Below are 23,624 nucleotides of genomic sequence, written 5' to 3' on the forward strand. Positions count from 1 at the left end.
CAGAAACTAGGACTCAGGACTCATCGAAAAGATTCAGCTAACCAATTAACAGTTCATTCCACCAATTGCTTCACAAACTGCCTCAGGAAGCCATCCCATAGACAACACAGGATGCTGTACCTGTGGATCCCCTGCTGACACATAGACACCCCAACATTCCAATATTAGGCACAACTCACCCACAACCTCTCCCTACCATGGCCAGTCTTGTCATATGCTCCTGAAGACAGCAAGTGGGAGCCTTTGCAGACAGTTAGTTATCACTTCGATTGACACATGCACAAAAAAGCGGATGATAAAAAGTCAACATCTTTCCATAATAAAAACTCTCAACTAATTGATATAAAATGAATGTACCTTGACATAATAAAGGCCATATATGACAAACTCACAGCTAATATCATACTTAGCAGTGAAAAGCTGCAACCTTTCCTCTGAGATCAGCAATAAGACAAGGATGCCCATTTTTACTACTGTTATTCAGCATAATACTGGAAGGATGATCCATAGCAATTAGGCAATAACAATAAATACAATATATCCAGAGGAAGAAGTAATATTGTCTACTTGAAGGTGATATAATCTATTATCAATAAAAATGCTTAAAGATGCCAATAAAAAAACCTTAGAACTAACAAACAAATTCAGTAAAGTTGCAGGATACAAAATCAATACACAAAAATTAGTAGCATTTTCATATACTAACCAAAAAGTATCAGAAAGAAAAATTAAAGAATATCATTTATAACATCAAAAAGAAAATATAGAGAAGTAAAAGTAATCAATGAAATACAAAACCTGTGCACCAAAAATTATAAGACATTGAGAAAGAAATTAAAGAAGACATTAATAAATTTAAGCTATCCCATGTTCATGGATTGGTATAATTAATGTTAAAAATGTTAATGTTAAAATGCTACCCAAAAATATACAGAGCTTCAGTGAAATCCCTATTTAATCTCAAAGGCATTTTTACAGAAAGAAAAAAAATCTAAAATACATATGGAATGAAAAAAAAACCCCAAATACCCAAAACAATCTTGAGAAAGAAGGACAAAGCTGGAGACATCATACTTACTAATTCAAACTATGTCACAAAGCTATAGTAATAAAAAATAATAAAGGTACTGGCACAAAAACAGATTGATATACCCTTATATATTACATAGCAATGTTTCTATCAATGAAGGGGCACATATAGAATGGTGGTCCCACAAGATTACAATGGAGCTAAAAAATTCCTGTCAGCTAGGGACATCATAGCCATTATAATGTCATAATGCAAAGCATTACTTATAAGTTTACGATGGTGCTGGTGTAAACAAACCTACTGACTTGCCACTCATGTAAAAGTATAGCACACACAATTACGTACAGTACATAATACTTGATAGTAATAATAAATGACTGTTACTGGTTTATGTATTTACTCTAAGATATTTTTAACATTATTTTAGAGTGTACTCTTTCTACTTAAGAAAAGGTTTGCTTAAAACATTATGTTATATCACACAGGCAGTAGCCTAATGTTTCCCATGTTTACTATGTCACTTGATTGCATCATTTCTCTTGTGCTTGTTGAATCTTGTAATATTTTGTTTATTGTGGCCCCTAAGTATACAAAATCCACTTCTAATGTTGCCAGTAAGAGACCATGTCAACTGATTGACCTGGAAATAAAATGAAAAGTGATTAAGGACTACAAAGGTGGAAAATCAGTGATGGTTATTTCCCACCGGTCTGGCATGTCCCATTTCACCATACTATGACCTTGAAGAACAAGAAGAAAAAGTGATGGAAGCTGTTAAAGGGTCTACTTCATTGAAGGCAATGAGTCTTACAAAATTTGAGAATGGCCCACATCAGACATGGAGAAATTTCTAATGACCTGGAATAAAGACCAGACAGACAAGCATATCTCTCACACCATCATGACAATCACTGCCAAAGTAGCAAGTCTGTGATGTTGAAAAAAGAGACTGATTCTGATGCTGGCAGACTGATGTTAAATTTAATGTTCGCTCTGCATTGTTTAAATAATTCAAGAATCATTACTCATTACATAATGTGCAAGTGAGTTGTAAGTCTGCAAGTGCCGATGTGAAGGCAGCTGAGGAATTTTTGGAAACTAGATGAGCTGATTGTGGAACAAAATTACTTGGAAGAATAAATGTTCAATATGGATGAAACTTCCCTATTTTGGAAATGGATGCCTGGAAGGACTTTGATTCATAAGGAGACCAGGATATCAACACTTTTAGGAACAAGATAATAGTCTTCCTTATGGTCAACGTTTGTAGCTACAAATTGAAACCTTATGGCCAACAGAGAACCTCAGGGCTTAAGCAGAGCTATAAGCACACACTGTCTGTGGACTACAGGAACAATAGGAAGTCATGGATGACTCAGCTCCTCTTCCAACATGCCATCCTGAATTGCTGTGTCAGTGAAATGGAAGAATACAGTTTGGTGAATGAAGCCCCTTTTCAATAATTTGCTTATTATTGATAATACTCCTGGACATCCTTTTTCTACCAGTGGTCTTCATATCATTATCAAAGTAGTCTTTCTCCCTCTAAATATCATCTCTTTGATCCAACTGATTGAGTTAATCAGCTTTTAGGGCATACTAAATTAGAAGGATCTTTGCCCAGGCTACTGCTGCAACTGAGAAAGACACTGATGCAATTCTAACAATATTACAACATTTATGACTACATTAAAAAGTGTGCTTGGGCTTGGAATGATGTCACCAAGAAATGTAGCCATTCTGGAAGAAGATGGCAAACAACTTTAACTTGGGTATGGATGAGTGTAACATTGAGAAACTTCTAGAGGTGGTTCCTGAGGAAATGACTGATGAGTTGTTGTATGAACTAGAACAAGAATGCATGGCTGAAGAAGAGGCAAGAGAAACAAAAACAACAGAAGAAAAAGAACCCTCAAGAAAATTCATAGTGATGGGTTTAGCAGAAACTATTGCAGACCTCAACGAGTTTCTTAAAATATTTGAAAACATGGATCCCAACACTGAAAGGTTTTTATTAGTAAGAACGTTCATGGTGAATTGTTGGCTTACAAGCAAACTTATGATAGAAAAACAAAAAAAGCAAACCATCATGAATATATTTCTAAAAAGAGTGACACCTCATTAAGAAGGTACTTCAGGAGGTGTTACAGAAGAAGACATTATTACCACAGGTGACAGCTCTGTGTATGTTATTGTTCCTGATGGCTCTTCAATGGGACAAGATATAAAGGTGGAAAAATAGCAATAGTGATGATCCTGATACTGTGTGTGTGTACTAGTATTTCACAAAAGTGTTTAAACAGTAAAAACATAGAAATGAATTTAAAAATTAAAAAGAAAATATTTTGTACACAATGTATTTGTGCTTTAAGATGTGTTATTACAAAAGAGCCAAAAAATTTAAAAAATTTTTAAAGTTTATAAAGTAAAAATGTTACAGTAAGATAAAATTACTTTGTTATTAAAGAAAGAATATATTTTTAAATAAATTTAATGTAGCCTAAGTCTTTAGTGTCTATAAAGTCTACAGTAATGTTTTAGGCTTTGAAACTTACTCACTAAATCAGAGAAAATTCCTATTCTGCAACAAGCTCCATTCATGGAAAGTGCCATATATAGGTGTAATATTTTTATCTTTTATACCATATTTTTGTTGTGTTTAGAAATATTTAGATACACAATTACTGATTAGTGTGTCACAATTGCCTACAATATTTAGTACAGTAGCATGTTATACAGTTTGGTAGCCTAGTAACAATAGGCTATACCATGTAGCCTAGGTTTGTAGTAGGTTATACCATCTATGGTGTTTGCACAGTAATGAAAACCCCTAAAGACATATTTATGTGACTCTAAATTTACCAGTTTCCCATTGGTAAATGAGGCATGACTGTAGTCAAATTTAAGTGTTAAATTTTTGCAATGTGTCCCACAGATTATTTTATAAAGAAATAAAACAACAGATAGGGTTTAAAAACACTCTAATTACTTATTTTTTTCTTTTCTCCTTATGCACAGTTAACTCCTACCCTTACACTGTTATGTTTGTTTCCTGATTGTACTGTTTATTCTTATTATTCTATGTGCCATATGTTATATGACATGATTTTGAAATTTTAATTTATATAAATGGTTTAATATTGTAGTATCAGTTTCTGTGCCTTATTACTTTGAAATCTGATAAGTAAAATAAATCTTTTTACATCACTCATTTTATTGGGATATTTCAAAACTATATTTTTTCATTTAAAAATTATATTACCAAATATATACAGGATAATACAATTGTGTATATGTACTTAAGTGTACTTACGCATAGGCAATAATGAGAATGACTATAAATACAAATCTTATCCTGTTTAATTTTGAATATTTTCTTCCTCAAACTTTGCATTTTTAATAGGCATATGTTTCTTATGAAAATATATATACGTATATATAAATTTGTATATGCAACTTTTAAGAATCATATCCATAAATCAAGGAATATATGCAAATTGAGTTATTTATTCATCTATTAGTATTATGCAGGTAGGAGTGGAGTATATAACTTTTAGTCTCGTACAAAGGCGTGATTTATAAGCTCGAGTGATTTAAATATGTATGAAACCTGTATCAACATATCCTGTCATAATTCATTTAAAACAAAAAAATTAAAAATAGAGAATGTTAGTCCACTAAAGAAATAGAGCTATAAATTGAAAGAAAATATTTCAATAAATATGAGCAAGAAATGTGTTAACCTAAAATGTAATTTATGTTCAAGAAAAAGTGATAAAAAACCTGACCTTCATGAATAAGGTAGTAAAATTCTTTGAAATTATCAAGCCATGCACAGAAATTGGAATAAGAAGGTAAAATATGTTTAATTATCATGGTATTTGTTGATACGACATCATGAGTTTCATGATAAAAACCCATACACCTCTTATTAGTACAGTAAATCCTATCTCAGTAGCCAGAGGAGCACTAAGAGCTCCAGCAGCATAGAAGCAGCTGTTAGAGCAGAGGGCACAACAGTGTCCTTGAAGTCCAGGATATTTTTGTTCGCTTGTTTGGAACCTCAATGTTGGTCCAGCGGTTCTCTTTATCTTCCATCCACAACCTCTCTCACTCAGCTTTCTTATAGTTCCCAATAAACAGTAAGCATATGTCTATCTCATGCCTTTGCATTTAATATTCCCACCATTTGAAATACCTATGGCTCCAGATAGATGACTTTTCACTCTTTACTCCTGTTGGTGGGTTATTGCAAATCATAGTGCCTAGAAAGTAAGGAACTTCTCGATTCTGTTCATTGCTGCATCTCCAGGACCTAGAATAGTGCTGGGGACGTAATGGGTGCTCAACAAATATTGCTGAACGAGGTAATGAATATATAAGCATATTAAAGGAACATGGAATCCTAAATTAGATTTCAAGCCTATTTGGATCCTATCATTAGATATCACACTAAAAATGGGGCTGTATTCCAAAAATATTTATATACTTTCCTATTAATGAATCTTCCTTGAAATTTTAAATTATACAATGTAATAGTATAATAAAATCATTTAAAATATTTCCTTAATTTTGTGTCTGCTTTCCAGCTACTCTAAAACAGTAACAATTGCATTTCACAATTTATATTTTCTAGAGGATTTATAAATATGAAAAACCCTTTCAATGTTAAACTACAAATTTGGCACAATATATTAAAAGTAAGGTGAGCCAATGTTGAAATAATTAGAACGTAGACAGGGATTATGAAATACACTGTGGCAACAGAAAACTGTTCAACAGTCTGGTTTACTTTCATCATATAAAATGTTCCTACAAATTATCTTATAACAGACATTATTATCTGTGTATTTTGCAAATGTGAAATCAGGTCAAAGGATTCATTTAGCCAGTACAGCAATAATGAATTTTCCTCAAATTTTAACAAAAGTATATCTAACAAACTTACAATTTGAGGAGTTAAGTAAACACAAGTTGTCAGGAAAATCCCTATGAGATATCACTGTGCATCTCAGCTACCTGCCTCCAAACCATTGTAAACCAAGCATACATGGAATCCTTGCTGGCTTCTGTTGAAGGCACGACTGTTTCCCAACAGTGCTGGATTCAGCGTACTGGTTTCCAGGATGTTTTGATTCCACTTCTAATCTGTACTTCCTTGTTTTCAAGCTTTGGCTTCCCAAAAGTTGCATACCACTATGGCAAATGTTTCTTAACCTTGTACTGGTGGTTTCTCAGGATCAATAAACTGGCCATGGAACATGATACCTGATGTCTGTTTTCCCTCTCACATCCTTTTTATTCCTTGTTGACCTCAGGTCATTTAGTGGTTGTACATTCAAGTAGCATCTATGCAATCATATAAGATAAAAATAGATTATAAGGCTTTCCAGTGTTGAGACAGGTGTCTCTTGCTAATATTCATATGATGCTAAAAAGAAAATAATCTGAGGCTTGGATGCAAAAGAGTTGGGTTTGCCCTTGAGTAAACCACATATGCACTAGATTAGATATGTAAATAAGAAATATTAGTCAAACTTTCTGCATTTTAGTTGAGGCATTTATAACAGAGTTGGGCAAGCTTTTCTGTAAAGGATCAAATAATAAATATTTTACATTTTGTGGACTCTACTTCTCTGTCATGACTGCTTACCTCTGCCCTTAAAACTCCAAAGCAGCCATAAACAACATGTAAATGACTGAGCCTGGCTGTGATGCAATAAAATTTTATTTATACAAACAAATGGCTGACAGGATTTAACCCTACAGGCCATTGTTTGCCAAATCCTGATCTGTAAAGTGGAATAATATGCCAATCCTCACTCGTGAACAAGATTGATATAAGTGATCAAATACATGGGAATGGACTACTTCATACACTATACATTGCTATACTCGTACATGAGGTTATTAATGATTTTATAACCTTAAAATACACTCCATGGAATGCTTTTATATTGAAACATCATAAACTTATCCTTCAATACCACAGTAAATAACTTTATTCTCTTTCATGAACAGCTTAAGTCTAAATTCTGCTTAGTAGGACTGAAATACCAAATCCTGGATGCTCAAATCTATCTTTTAGTATAAATTTTTGATGCTTCATAATGGAGAGCATAAGACATAAATGCATCATGGTATTTTATTTGGCTAATAAACAACAACAAAAATGTAAGATTAAATTATAAAGGGAAATACAATTAATGATATAAAATTAAGGATATATATGACACACTTTTCTTTTGTACTGTTTGGCCTTAAAGAGAATGTTCTGAAATGAATTTCTATCAAGAGTACTAAGACATGATGCTATCCATTTAAATAGATTTTAATTCATTCTAAATTATAATTGAGATACAAAGCACATGAGATGACCACATTAAAGAGGCATTGTTGAGCAAGATGGAGCTTGATGGCAGTTTTGCTGTATGCTTGGGAATGCTGAGCAGAGACAATGGCACTTCTGCTAGGAAATCTGGGAGAGCACATTTTATAGACATCTCTGAGGAACAATTAAACTAACTGAATTCAATTAAAAGTTGGCTTGAAATCAAGAGGATATGAACTTAGCCAGGAAAATAAAGCTATGTATTTTAAAATTTTTTTTAAATCCTTGACTTGGAGGTGGGGGTAGGGGAGAGCATTGCACTGATTCTTTCAGATGCTATCTAGAATGAGATTGTGTTACTGCTATAATAGCATATCATTTTAATAAGCAAAGACCTTTAGGAATTATTTCCAGGTCACTACTAGAAAAGCTGATTTAAGAAACTGAGTATGAATCTAGCTAAAGAACTTACATCTTTTATACCACTTCAGTTATTCTTTCTAATTACAATTTGTTTGACATGCTATATGCCTTAATCTTTCTATGTAATACATTGAAAACCATTTATACTTTTTAAAGATAATCCTCTTGATTTAATTTAATATCATGATTTATGTATTCTATTTTCCAAATAGAAAAACATACACATATATTCACACATAAGAAAGAGTAATACATGAGGTCTGTCTGGATAAAGTCCAGCCATTGTTAGCATAACACAGTTTGCTGGACGTCAATGTCACCTGGCAGCCAAAGAATGGACTGGAATGTGCATACATGAACAATGATGATTTCACTCTACTAGTCAGTAGGGGCGGTAGATGCAGGTAAGTGAGCATGAGATGAATCAGAGATGAATCATGGGTCTACAGCTATTATTTGGAAAAGAAGACCCAGTTGTCCCAATGAAAGTCACCTGACTCTCCCTGCCCCAGAGAAGGTGCGGCAAAGTCTGAGCAAGATCAAGACCACGTTAACTGTATTTTTTGATTGGGAAGCTGTTGTCCATCACAATATGTCCCTCTGGGCCAAATTAATAAAGAGTACTACCTCAATGTTCTTTGTTGGTTGAGAAATGCAATATGACAAAGACAGTCACAGCTATGGGTAACTGGTGATTGGCAGCTTTGTCATGACAATGAGCCTGCTCATCCATCACATCAACATGCAGTTTTTGATAAAACATCAAATCAGTCAGGTGACTAAGTCCCCCTACAGCCTAGATTTGGTAACCTGTGGCTTATGGCTTTTCCCAAAACTAAAATCACCTTTGAAGACCATTGATGAGATTCAGGAAAATATGCTGTGGTAGCTGACGGTGATGCTGACAAAGAATTTTGCAGAGTGTTTTGAACAGTGGAAGAGGTGCTGGAAGAACTGTGTGAGGTCCTAAGGTGACTACTTTGAAGGGGAATTAGGTGTCATTGTCCTATGTACAATGTTCCTTGTATCTTGTATCTTCTTCAATAAATGTCTATTTTTCACAGTGCATGGCTGGATACTTTCTGGACAGACCACATATGAGGACTATTGCAAGAAGACTCTCATTCTATTGTAAACATTTAGATGAGTAAATAAGAAGAATCATAGATTATCTTTTTTTCTTAATGTGAAACTTACAGCTTTTTTTTTTTCTTGATGTGAAACTTACTGCTAAGTAATGGTTTGCACATCTGGTACCATGTAATAGAGATTTCTTGCTAGGCATTTTAATATATATCTATGAAACACATGCCGATATTTGATATTTGAATTTGAATTTGAATTTGTGGAGCCAGTAGTAAGGATTGCATGTAGGGTAGAAAATAATAAACTATCTTATTTGATATTACATATAAAATATCATTAAAATATAAATAATTATAATTATTATAATTAGTTGGACATATTAAATTGATAGTGTATATTGAAAAATAGCGATTTAATACTAATAGTAGTAGCAATAACATATATTGCCCACTACTGTATGGCATGTGCTACTTTCTGTGCTTTTTTTTTTTTTGCATTTTTTTCACTTATATTTCACAATACCTTTGTGAAGCAGGTACTATTACTATCTCCATTTTTCATTTGAGGAAACTGAATACCTTTGATAGACAATAGTAATCAATACTTAACACTCATTATTAACCCTACAACAACTCTATAAGGTGAAAATTATTCTCCTCATTTTATTGATGAAGAAACTGGAGTGCAAGAAAAGAAACCCAAAGAAGTCACAATACTAAACTTTAACCTTCTACTCTGATTTCAGAATTCACTTTCATGTCCATAGAATATGTAAAATATAATAATTGATATTAATATCAATGTTGATATTGATTTAGCTATAGAATAAAATAATAAAATTAATTATCTTTACAGCTCGCACCACAACATTGCTCAGAGAGGAAATATCTTTGAAAATATACATTGGTGAGCTGTTTGGAAGTAAGACATGAATACAGAGGTAGAGGAACATATAAGACATAATTTTGGTCATTGTTTCCAGAAAGGAAGAGAAGAAAGATAGAAAAAAAGAATGTTTACATAATTAAAGGGAGTTTTAGAAATATGAATGTCTAATATGTAATGTCAAATTATGTTTTAGGTAGTTTGTAATATAACCACTCCAGAGATGTGAAATTGGATTTTAAAATATTCTTATTAAGATCTCAGCAGACATAGAAGTCTTCTAATGACATCAGATCCATCTAGCTAGCTAATTAGCTACCTATCTGATCGAGGCTGCAGTAACAAAACTCTAGCTAATTTACTAACCAGGTGACCTAAACCAGCTGGTTCATTCTCATTACCAAGGGATTCATTCAAATATTTCCTTCTTGTGCATAGGTTTCAAATGTTCTTTTAATCTTATCTGTTAGCTACATCTCTCATGTAAATTTATAACTGAACAGGTTGAGGAAAGCTGGAATTGAAATACCTGTATTAAAAAAGTACATTAAAATATCAAAAATGTCCAAAAGATGATATAGGATTTTGATCAAAATTTAGGATTGTTAAACTGAAAATCTTGCTTCATTCCACATTCCAACAGACATGAAGAGAATATAAAAAGAGGAATGAAATATTTTGATACATTATACTAGATATGATTTGCTATTCAGGTTTCAACATCAACTTTTTTTAATCCTCACCCAAGGAGATTATATATATATATAAAATTGATTTTAGAAAGAGAGAAATAGCGATGTGAGAGAGAAACATCAATTGGCTGCCTCCCTCACACACCCTGACCATGGATCAAACCCAAAACCTAAGCATGTGCCCTGACCAGGAATCGAACTCACAACCTCTGGGAGCATGGGATGATGCTCTAACCAATTTAGCTACCTGCCCATGGCTCAATATCAACTTTCTTTACTTAATGGGGGAGATAAGCTGATTCTAATATTCCTATTGAATTTAAAAGGAAAACAAAAATTTTATGAACCCTATAGGCATTGATATGAGAATTTGATGTCTTGGTTATAGTGACTATTTATTGAGGTCTAGAAGAATATGAAAAATTCATCTGACAATTTGCATAATGTTCTCTTCTAAAGTTTCCATGAGTCCTTTTCTCTTTTTGTGTTAAAGTAATAAAATTAACAATTTTTAAAAGATTAAAATATTGGTTGATGTATCAAATTAACTACAACACCTAGTAATTGCTTGGAAAGAATGTCTCAATATAGAAACATGTAATAAGAACCAAAAAACACCGTTTAACACCTTTTAAAAACTTCAATAGCAAATAACAGAGATTAATCTTAATGTTAATTTGTATAAACTAAGTTTTCAATAATTATAGCAATCTTCTTTTTACTGTAAGCACATGACAGAAATTTTATTTTCCAATTACTTAGGTTTTATTATGGAAGCACTCAATTAGACTGCCAAAGTCATATTCTCTGAGTATCTTTCAGAAGGTTATAAGTAGTTTGACATTAACTAAAAATGTTCATAATACTTTACATTTATTTTATTTAACTTTAATTTTATTTATTTTTTAGATTTTTTATCTTTATTATACTTTTTCAATTACCATTTAGCCCTTCATAACCTTTCCCCCCATCAGTCACCACACTGTTGTCCATATCCATGAGTCATTTTTTCCTTTTTTGCTCAATCACTCCACCCCCTATCATCTTCACCAACTAGCTGTTATCTGTTCTCTGTCAATAAGTCTGTCTCTGTTTTGCTTGTTAGTTGAGTTTACTCATTAGATTTAAAGCCTCTTCCGGCAAATTTTTTAATCACATGGGTTGAAAAATATGAAACTTGTTAGTCAACATATGTTTGGAATCCATTCTTATGCAGCCTTTGAAAATTAAGATGAACACTATTAAATAATCAAAAATTAAATAAGTTAAAGACTGCAGTACATTTTTCTTCTATGTAGGATAACTGTACTAGATGTTTTGATCATCATTTCTCCTATTTTCACAGAAATAAAACTAAATTTATTTTTAAAATAACACTGTTCCTGAATATGGACTTATTATTCATTTCCCAAGTCTGATCATATAAAATTATTCAAAATAATTAGAAATATAAATGAATGCTGGTTTTATATTTCATCAGTAACTTGATGCTAAATTCACAAATGAGAACAGATTTACATTTAAATATTTACTGCTTGAATAAAACAATTCATATCTTATACAATATTTTAAAAAGAATATATACATGTTCAGAATGTATTGATAACCAGTTAGACTCTAAAGTTTACTGAACCCTTGAAAAGAGTTTAAGTCCAGTATTTTTCTTTATCTGAATTTGATTTTGGTTTTCATGGAAAAATACATATTGCCAAATAAGCTTAAATAATTATACCTTAACAGTGAAATCATAACACAGAATTGGTATGCATATTAGCTCATTTTAACTTTTCTTTCCTGAGTGCTTAGAATATTTCCTACAGCAAGTAGTCTGTGGTCTAAAGAAAGTTGCAGTATTAGATGTGAGGCCCCCGTTCTTCTTTTGTGCTCCATGCTATCTCCAGTGATCTGAGTCAAAACTTCTATTTGCCTTGAGAACTGAAAACTTTTGTATTCATCTATATATCCCCAGTGCTTGACTCAGTCATATAATATGCTTGTAAATAGCCCTAATAGTTTATTGAGGGTCTTTTCATTTCCTTCATCTGTGTTATATATAACTAATCTTCATAACAATTATGGGGAATGGTATTGTCTTAATAATTGATTATTTAAAAATATTGAGACTTGGATATTAAGTGGCTTGCCCATAGGATACACAGGCATTAGGAGGCCAAGTCAAAATTCAGACCTTAGTGTGTCTCAAAATCTGTACAGCAGCACAAATGTGTTTTAGTTATATTTGTACTGTGGGCCACAATAATCTCCTTTGAACTACTTCAGATATAGGTTATGTGTTTCTGGAACAAAAACACAACAAACATTCTTCTTCAATGGGTGCATTAATAAAGTTATATTAGTTCTATGAATGGCCCTCTTTTACTTCTATGATTTTCATCCACAATTTTAATTATTTAATTTCAAAGTGTACCCATGAAAATCCTCAGAGGTTACAAGCTGTTTAATCAGCTAAGCCCAGATCAGACAGGCCCCAGGATGGCTTCACATCCTGCAACACTTAACCACTCCCAACAGCTATGATGCCAGTCACAGTGCAGAAAGGTGAACAATGCCCGTATTTTATCACATAAGTAAAGATAATGCACTATATTTTTGTTCAGATAATCTAATGTAATGATACAAACACCTACCCTGGAGAATTGGATGAATATCTCAGGAATCAAAATTAAAAAAAAAATCAAAATAGAAATTTTGGGATTTCATAAATGGGAATGAGTAACAGACCATAAAATCCTAGCATCTCAACTCAGCTCTGCCATCACCTGGCTGGATAATAGTGGACTGGTCACTATTGATGTCAGTGTTTCAGTGCCCCTATCTATGAAATGAGCTTAAACTACTTCGAACTATACCATTATGTCCCAAACTTGTCTGATCATATGAGTCACTTGGGATCATAGTTAAAAATATCAAACTGGAAAACCTAGAGAATCTAAATCCTTGAGGCTGGATCTTGGAGGTTTGTATTTTAATGAATACCCGTGTTGACACTGATGATGGTGCAAGTTTCAAAACACAGCCGTAGTCTGTTTCCAGAGTTGCTTACAGTTATGAAAGTACAATTCTATTTTAGAAGTCAGTGACAAAGCTTCATGTAGGAAAATGGAGAGTGGATAAACAAAATGATTTATTGTAGCTAATATTTATGCTTAATATTGGTGATTTTTTTCCAGCTTATGTTACTTTCTTGAAGAACATAAAATTTAGCCTCAAACTTTGATAACATGTTGTAAGGATATTAAAAAGAGAGAAATGTCTACATAAAGAAAGATAAAACAAACAGAAAAGTTCAAATGTGCAATAATAACAGGAAGTGTGAAGAAGATCCTGTTGCATTCGTGGCACAGATGTTTAATAATAGGAGACAGAGAGAAAGCAGCATTATTTGATTGCTACTTTGATTTCAGCCTTTACCAAATAGAGAATGATCTTTCACCTTGAAAGTATGATTTCACTTGTACTTTCATTAGATATGTGGAATCTAATGAACAAACCGAACTAACAAGGAAAATGGGGACAGAGTCATAGGTGGAGAACAGGATGACAGCTATGGGCTGGGAAGGGAGAGGTTAGGGGGTGGAGGGATTGAGCAGAAAGCAAAAAGGACTCATGGACATGGACAACAATTGCTGGGGGCGGGGGCAGTGCGGTATAAGGGTACTAAAGGGTAACTGCAAAATATACCATAAAGATTTAAAAAGTTAAAATAAATAAAAGAAAGTATGGTCCAAAAATTTTGGCGTTAAATGATACCCAAGAAATCAAGAAAATATTAAAAGGACACTTAGGTACTTGATATTTATTCAAATGTCCTGCTCTAGAAAAATTGCATCACAGTATATTAAAGAAAGTATAAATGTTCTCAGAAAACCATTTTCAATGATTTTTGAAAAAAATCTGGAAAGGAAGTGGGCACAGGAAGAAGACAGCATTAGATGGTACATATTGACTCAATTTTAAAAGAGAGAAAGAACTAATTTTTTGAAATCATAGTTTAATGAATTCAGTATTGATCCCTGGAAAAAAATTATAGACTAAATTATTGAATAGGTAGGTGGTTTGTGAATGTATAGAAAACAACATGGTTATATAGAGAAGCTAGCCTGGATATACTAAGAAATAGTATTGTTAAGCTAATGATTACTGCTAGGGATGTTACAAGAGAAGAATGTTGTAGGCATACATACACTTCTTATTATAAGACATTTGGCATATATGGCATATCAAGAGAGGAAAAAGAAACATGGGTTGTTTGTTTAAACAGACTTCTGTGACAACTCAAAAAATACCAGATTATTGGGTTAACCATTGAATGTTTTATCAGTTGTTGTCCCAAAGGCTAATAATATCCCTGCCCTCTAGGGATAGTGTCTATTACATTCTAATGGAGAGAAGGTTCTAGTGGTATGTTATTGAATGTTTTTGGACCTGACCTGTTTAACACTGTCCACCGACTTGGATAAACACATTAGATATGCAGATACCACTGATTATGGAAAATAATATTTTGAATGATATAATCTACCAAGAAGATGTCAATAAACAGAGTGTGCATCACATTCTTTAGTATTTCTCCATTGAGAGAGGTAATTATCCCAAGAACTAGAAATACTCTTCCTACTCACCTCCTCCTCTTCCACAGGTGCCTTGAATCTGGGCAAGGTTAGTCACTGCTTTGACTAATAGAATAATGTCAGAGATGATGCTGGGCCATTTCCAGACATAGGCCTTAACAAGCTAGCAGATTTCTTTTTGCGTACTTTGGAATACTGACCCATGGGAGACAGCTGCGACACTCTGTGGAAGACCAAGCAGCCTTATGGAGAGGCCTATGTGATGAAGTACTTACACCCTTTGCCAGCAGCTCCTGCTGAGCAGTCTCTTCCCCGCATTCCCTAGCCAACTGCTAGCACCAAATACCAGTCATATGAATAAACCATCTTGGAAGGGATTTCTCTAGACGCAGTTGAAATGTATATGCCAGCTGATATTCCAAGACTCAGAGACAAGGCTTCCAATCAGAAGACCTTTCTCAGACAGCTTATTCATGAGAAAACAAAGGCTCATTATTATTTGACGTCATTACTTAATGACGTCAAATAATATACACAGGATCAAAAATTCAATTGATTCAATCAATTAATCAAACAACATGTTGTAGCTGTCACTTCAGTATGAACCAGTATGTAGATTCACCAACAGATGCCTTTATCCAAATCCAGTCATTCTTGCTATATCTATCCCCTGACAAATCCTATTGATTATACCTCTAAATATCTTTTCAATGCTTCTCTCCATCTCCACTAATGCCACCGTTGTCACTTATGTAGGAGCTTCCTAACTTGTTTCTTTACATCAATTCTTACCTCTCTGAAACTTCTCCTTATAAGTGACATTGAATGGTAAAAAATGTAAATCTGAGTTAGTTACTTCCCTATTTACAATCCTTCAATCAATAGTGCTATCAGGATAAAAACACACAGATTTGTATCCTAATCTTTATCAATGACTTATCAATTGCCACTGATTGTTCTTTTCATTCCTCTCCTCTTGTCTTTCTTTTTCTAGAATGTGTTTTTCCCCTCTTGCCTCAGTATCTTTGCACATATTGTTGCCCTTGCCTGGAATGATTATTGTCCTTCAGGTCTCTGAAGGTAAATGTTCTCTGACCTCTCACACCAATCATATGCCCCCTCACCTAACACACATGCACCATACTTTTCATAACAGCCTTTCTCCTCTGAGACATTTACACATTTGCAACTTATGATTAAGCAGTGGCTAGCTGTGCATTAATTATCTCTACCAATGGAGATCATCATCACAAGGGCAGGGACTATATTTGTCGCTTGTGTTTCCCAAACATCTTACAGCATGTCTTAGATAAAGTATGTGCTTAGTAATATGTGCTAAATACATCAATGCTAGGTTCATTTCAGGGAGTTGAAAGCCTTGTTCTCCTCATATGGAAAACCCTGAGATAGCCATCCTTGTAACTACAGAGTAGATGTCCAATATCTATTTGAAGTAAACAAATAAATTTATTGCATCTGCAGTGGAAAGTTAAATATGAATTATTTTTAAAAATTATGACATCCAAGAACTGTGACAAATCGAGGCAAATCCCATTGAAAGCAGTCATAAAGATGAAGAGTCTGGAGATCATATCACATGAGAAATGAATGAAGAAAATTAAGACATTGGTTTGGGGAAAAAAGAACTTCATCTTTAAAAATAGATGTTATTTCAATAGGCATACCAATTCCAACCTATAAAACTTACTATGTTGCAAATTTCAATGGACTCATCTTTTCAAAATCTATTAAGCACTTACCATGTGCCTTGTACTATGTCAGACAAGAATATATAGGGTATGGCAAAAGTAGGTTCACAGTTGCTTGTACGGAAAATAAGTTATTAATAATAATATAAGAATAAACTCTGTTTTGCATACTCACAACTGTAAACCTAATTTTGCCCCACCCTGTATATTGATGGAATTATAGGGTAATGAGGAAAACAGATAAAGAACATTAAATTATTAACAATTAGCAACTACTATGAAACAGGCAAATAAGTACCTTGAAGAAGAATACAAGGAGAGACACCATAGATTGGGTAGTTAAAAAATAAAAAGCTTCTCTGAAGAGAGGATTTTCAAAATGAAGCCTGAGGGATGAAAAAAGGGCAGGTCGATAAGTTATTCCAACAGCAAGAGAAGGGAAGTTCACTCCTTATGGAGGAAGGCTGTAAGGAAAAAAAATTTGGTTTCTTTGAGATACAGAAAGAAGATTAATATAGCTTAGGCATCATAAGTAAGCAGAAGTGTGGCTCAGGATGAAAGGGAAACAGGAGTCTGATGATGTAGGGCACTGTGGGCCGTGATTAAGGTTTTGGATTTATTTTATGTGGCATGAGAAGTAACTAGGGTTTAAAAAAAATAGAAAGGTTTTCAGCATTTTTTTAAGGACACAGGTTTTTTTTTAATTTTTTTATTTTTTGCCTTGAGCATAATTGATTGGAGATAAATTAACAAAAAATACTCGATACCAGGTAAGAGTTTATTACAATGGGCTAGGCAAAAAACTACACACTTTGGAAAAGAAAGATGGCAGTAAAAAGGAAAATAATTTCTTTAGGTTTGACACATACATGCTTGAGGTGTGTTGTGAGCTGAATTCTCTGCCCCAAGCCCCTCCAAAATCAAGTGTTGAATCCCTAACAGCCAGTATCTCAAAATGTGACTGTCTTTACAGATAAAGGTCTTAAGGAGGTTTTAAAGTTGAAACAACCTCACCAGTCCAATCTGACATCTTTATAAGAAAAAATTAGAACATATAGTAAGACATCGGAGGTATGTAGGCATGGAGAGACAACCAAGCAAAGAGATCCGATTTCTCATTAGTCCTTTTAAAATGTGGCCAGAAATGTAAGTGAAAATTAGTTTATACAATTAATCTGGCAGTTTGAAGCTGAGAATACTTTGTTGAAGATAAATATAAAACAATGCAGTGGAACCATTCTTCCAAGCAAATATAGGTGGTGTTAACAATCGAAATACATTATATGCATATGTATCAAATATTTGCATGTGTTCATGTACACTTGCATATATGTGTATATAATTTGTGTATATGCAAAATATGTGTGCATGTGTTTGTATACATATAGACATATAAAGACACACACACATGGGCTTGTGAAGAAGCCAATGAAGGTTGATAACTGTAATTTTAAATGGTGATTTTGAAATGCATTAAAGCATAAAAACAGACCAAGCTCAATAGGAAGGGAAGGACACAGAGAGACTAGAGTGTGTAAATTGCTGCTCTTTTTTTTTTGCTCTTGGGTCAATGTGTCAGCAGTGCTTTCAGGTGGAACATAGTGCAGACATGAATCAGGGTGGTTCTTCATCGGTTTGCCTTTGGACTGTGCTGTTATCAGTGTCCAGAGACCAGATTCTCCATACATGGTTCTTATTGTGATTCTTGATTATGACCCCTAAGGAAGTCGGACTGGCCTGGGGTTACTGGAGACTGTCCTGCATGGCATATTTATCATCCACAAATCAGCTGCTATAAATATACCTCAGCAGGATCATCATCAGGCCGGCTCAGTAGCCTGCAATTTATGAAGGTTATGGGAAACAGTGTGAAGGGTGAAGCGCTTTATTAAGGGTGGCTTTCTCTCTGACCCAGCCCTGCATTCTACTTGAATATAAATGATGGTTGGAGTGAGTGTTCCTTTCCATTTAGAATTAAGGCTTTTTAAATTGTCCCTTTTGACTGTTATTCTTATGTCATTGTGTCATGGCTTTAAAATTTTCTAAGAAACATCAAAATCACAGTGTTCAAAGATAATGTGAGAAATCACTGGATGCAAAATAGAAGCATATCTAAACCTCACATTGTTTCCTCTCCTTTTTATGTACAACTCATGCAAAATATTCTCCTTTTCTCCATTTTTTTTTACATTGGTCATTAATTTCTTTATTTTTGCTCTTGGCAAAATAACAGAACTACCAAAATGTCTTGCCAATATCATAATTACAATCTCTATGGGAGCTGAATAAATGAAATGTTTCTCTTTTGTATTGCTTAATGATGTTTGTTTTTAAAAGAAAATGTGTTTGCTTAAGACACAACGCTTTGGGTTATTCCTGGACATAAACCTTATTTTCCTTTCACACTCCCTTAAATGAATAAAAAATATTTTGATGAACTAAAAATGACACAAAACCAAAATGCCACTCAGACTGCTCTCTCAGCAGAGAATTTTCCTGAAACATCGCTAGTTAAAGTCTGCTGGATGGGGACTGATCAACTGTTTCCCTTACAGGGTGTTATCCGGAACACTTGCCCTAGAAGAGAAAGCCATGAAGAGGGTCACTGTATTAATATGTATTAAAAATCAGAGAACCAAGTTTGATATTTCAGAGCACTCCAGTGACACCTCCCTCTTTCACTATAATCCTAGTTTAAAACGATGTTCTTGGCTATCCAACTGCCCCAAGAGAGCAACAAGAGGAAGAATAATAAAGAGAAAGGAGAGAAAAGGATGGAAAATAGCTTTATTAAACTTCACCTGTCACTCAAGCCACTCACCCCTAGAAAGACTCCAACACTTTATATGAATTACTCGTTATGGTCTCCTCCCACCACATCACTCGCACCATTTAGTACTTGTTTTGCAAACCACCAACTGCGTTTACAAGTAGAGACATAATCAGTAGGCGAATGACCTTTCTCAGCATGTATCTGAGGCTAGTTTATCAAATACTTATCAGCCAACTCACTGTCCAGGCGGCAAAAAAGAAACAAATGTGGGGAGTGGTGGAAATTTATCTTTCTTTTCTCCGGCTAAATTGGGAATCTGGTAGCTTCCCTACCCCAACCCCACCCGCCTTCCCTTGTTTCTTCCCACCTAGTCCACAAACCTGTTACTAGGGAAACTTGAAAAAGATTCAGATACATTAAGAAAACAAAAGTTTAGACCCCACAACCACAATCCCATTACCATGCAGAAAGCAATGCAAGATGCCCAACCTCAGTCGCCGCACCTCGGTCCTGACAAAGCCTGTATCTAGCCAGAACAAATAAGATGTTAATTGCAGTCTCGCTGAGAAAAACTAGTATTGTTCCACCCGGAGATACGCAGCAGTTCGGGAGCAGAGATGAGCCCCCTCCGCTGTTGACGATCAATTCGTCTGAACCCCTGTGCTGAAATGACAGTTCTTGGCCAGTGACAGGTCCGCGCTGAAAGAAAAAGAAAGACGTTCAAGTCTAGTATTTACTTCCTATCCCTCAGAGTCGCCTCTCGGTCCTCCGCAACCCCCTGGCCTCGCCTCCCAGTGAGTTTCTCTCACAGTTGGTCGCCGCCAACCCCAGCGGTGGGAACTAAGGATGTAAAAACCTCCCAGACGCAGAAAATACCGCTTTCGGGACGTGCTTGGTTTTGAGTAGCCGTGACGTGCAAGCACACCACGGCCCTGGCTGGAGCTCCGCGGAGCCTCCCTCTCGCCGGCCCCCCTCCTCTCCCACCCCACCACCCCGCTCGCTTTCTCTCTTACACATCCGCCCGCGCACTCGGGAAGCACAACTCCGGGAAGACGCAGCTGTAGCGCTGCGCGCTTCGAGCCTCGGGCTCGCTGCGGGACTCACAGCCCTGGAGCCGGCGCGGGGAGCGCGCGCTACGAGCACGCGGAAGGCCGTCGCGCGCGCGTGCCCCGGGGACGCGCACCCCCTCCTTGGCGCGTGCCCCGGGGAGAGCCAGCGCCGCGCGCCGGCGCGCACTACTGAGACAGAGCTTTACTATCTTGCTCTCTCTCGCGCCTTCGTCTTCGCTGGGCATTCAAACATCTTTCCGACATCACCAGCCAAGGATTTTTCCCCCCTCTTCTTAGTCGCTGTCCGTCCACCAGTACCTGCGGGGCGGGGGAGGGAGGAGGAGGAGGAGGGAGGAAAGCGGAAAGAGGAAAAAGCAAAAGCTTGAGCCTTCCGATCCGACCACGAATACTCCTGTAATAAGCCCACCGCCCCAACAAATCTGCCTTAGCAGCCGCTGCCGCCGCCGGTCACTTCTCATCTCAGCGCTTTCTTTGCTTCTTGGCTTTTCGGTTTGTTGAGGATGTAGATTTGGTAAAACAAATTCTCGCTCTTAAGCCACTTGTTTTTTGTTCTTTTTTTTTAATTGTTTGTTTCCTTAGAGTCTCCCCCCCAGCCCCCGGCCCTCTATTGGATACAGCGTCAGGCTCTGGGGTCCTGGCAGCTTTTTTCTCCCACCTGTCCCCTTATTGACACCCTCCCCCCCGCCTTTTGCTTCTCATTTGGGTGCATTAAAAAAAATAAAATAAATCCTGATCTTTGAAGCCAAGCCGGGGAAAATGGGCAACGGTGATTGGGACCGAAGGGGAGTCTCTCCGTCACTGTTGCTGGGACGCGTGCCTGTGCTGGTGTCTTAGAGCAAGAGCCTCCCTGAGCTTTCGGAGTGGAAGGTAAGGAAGGGGGGTCCCGGGGTCACCTTCCCTCTGCCAGGGGTCGCCACCGAGGAGCTTTAGGCTAGGTGTTTGCAGAGGGAGTACAAGGAAAGGAAAGGCTGTTGCTGGCAGATGGAGGGGCTGTGAGCACACCCGACTGTCTGCATTTACTTAAACGCTGCAGTTGAAAAGTTAGAGAAGTCTGATTTTCACGAGATGAGCTAGGTTGGAAGGAATAGGCAGGGAGACCAAGAAAATCTGACGGTTGTGTGTGATTGGGGTAATTTTATGAGGAGAAATTTTAGGTTAAAAAGAAGTTAAAGGGAAGCAGTGGGTCTTCTACTGGGGAAAAATTCAGTGGAGTGATGGCGCCGTCTATGTTCGACTAAACTAAAGTGTCACCCAGAAAATCAGTTTTGAGAATAGCTAAACTAAACGACGGTTTGCTTCGCAGCAGGAGATAAATAAATAAATACATACATAAATAAATAAATTAAATATCCTTAAGACCTCGATGGCTAGCCCTTAGACACCCTCCACCCCGTTCTTTCTTTTTAAAAGAGGGAAATAAAATTGGTCGAACTGGCCCTGCAGTCGGGCGTTGGGGGGTGGCGGCAGAGTACAATGATTTATTTTTTATTATTTATAATAAAACAAGACTTCACAACCAAGAATTAATGATTAAAATAAAGAGCGTTGTCATGAAGGGACTCTCTTGAGCAGGCTTGAAAGTGAAATCAAAGCTATTCCCTCACTCTTTCTAATCCTTGATGAGCACAGCAATGCAGACATGTACTGTCAAATCAATGGAAGCAAAAGTACCGATTTCATTAGGACATAAAAATAAGACCTCTTTTTGAGTTACCGAGTATTAAATGAAGCCCCCTTTCTTGGATGGAATGCCTAATTTAGACACTTATTGTCAGATCGGCTCTCAACGCCTACACTCTATCCTGAAGAACACTGCGCAGACCTGCATTGCCTGCAAAGTGCTACAGCAAAAAGAGAGGAAATTATTTCCAGAATTTCCTACAACTTTCCCTATTTTTTAACCTTTAAATGCTCATTAGCTTTATTTTCTCAAGAAGAAAATGCATTATTCATTGAGCTGTATGCTTGAAACAGAGAACCCTGTTTTAATAGTCCCAGCAGTTCTGATGTTATTTTAACTGCTATATAGAGATTTAGAGTTGGGTCTTTTTGCCTGTGTTAAGACATATAATTTGAATTACAATCTGGGAAATGCAGATTTATTCTCAGGGACTTTGGTCACTGGTTTTGGGTGCATGCGTTGGTGTGTGTGTGTGTGTGTGTTATGCAATGAGAAGGAAGAGGGTTTTATCCTTCGTTTCAGAGAGGACCCAGGCAAAGACATGAAAACTCTTAACTATCTATATATCTGTATGTCTGTCTCTGTTTACAGAATAGTGGAAGAGACTGCAGCCTAAAGACTTTTAAAATTAACTTGGTATCACTTTTCTCAGCTCAAAGACTAAACAAAAAAAGCAGTGTCATTTATTCTAAGAAATAACTTCTTAAAGGTTAAAGCTGAAAAAATTCAAGTTATTTTTGGATAACAACTTGCAGAGGTAAATATAACCAAGGATTACTTTATTATGCAAGACCAAGTTTAGAAAAATTAAAAAAAAAAAGAAGAGGAGGGTTGGAGCTGTTATTGTAAAGAGAACAATTGTATAATTGAAATCTGCTAGGAAAGAATATTCTATGTCTTTTATCTACCATGTGTAAATCTTAAATTACAGTAGATAACTCTAGATAAAATAGTCCTAATTTAACAAACAAATTAAGACTGAAGCCACCTTAATTATTGTGGTTCTGAGATTTTTTTCCACTGACATCACCTTTCGATACAGATACTAATACAGTGATCCACTTTATGTATCCCAAGAGGGCATGTCACATTGAAATGACTGCCTTAAATTCTGGTTCTCAGAGATGATGTCAAACAACAAGTCTTCTCTGTGTATGTACCCACCTCTGCCCTTTCTCAGGTGATGTTTTTAAAATTTTGTTAATTCTCATGAACCCTGGTGTTTTTGCACGGGAGTTTATTCTTATCAATTCCCCCCATGGCCCCTGCAAAGAAATGTAGGGGCATTTAGGAAAATATGTTTCATCTGCAACAAATTATCATTTGTGCTTTTAAAATTGTGATTATCACTT

The 23,624-nt window shown here is 35.7% G+C and overlaps 1 protein-coding gene across 2 annotated transcripts in view; it reads left to right on the top strand.

Annotated features, from left to right (window-relative positions):
- Nucleotides 1-21,332: 21,332 nt before the first annotated feature.
- The window catches only part of ADGRB3 (adhesion G protein-coupled receptor B3), a 706,145-nt gene continuing 703,853 nt past the window's right edge, over nt 21,333-23,624 (top strand). For both annotated transcript variants that reach the window (XM_054569550.1, XM_054569551.1), the window contains exon 1: nt 21,333-21,458. The gene's annotated coding sequence lies outside the window, so the exon portion shown is untranslated. The remainder of the gene's footprint in view (nt 21,459-23,624) is intronic.

This window comes from Pteronotus mesoamericanus, unplaced genomic scaffold (assembly GCF_021234165.1).
Source record: "Pteronotus mesoamericanus isolate MK-2021 breed Mesoamerican mustached bat unplaced genomic scaffold, CSHL_Meso_final contig_20, whole genome shotgun sequence".
In the NCBI taxonomy this organism is placed as follows: Eukaryota; Metazoa; Chordata; class Mammalia; order Chiroptera; family Mormoopidae; genus Pteronotus; species Pteronotus mesoamericanus.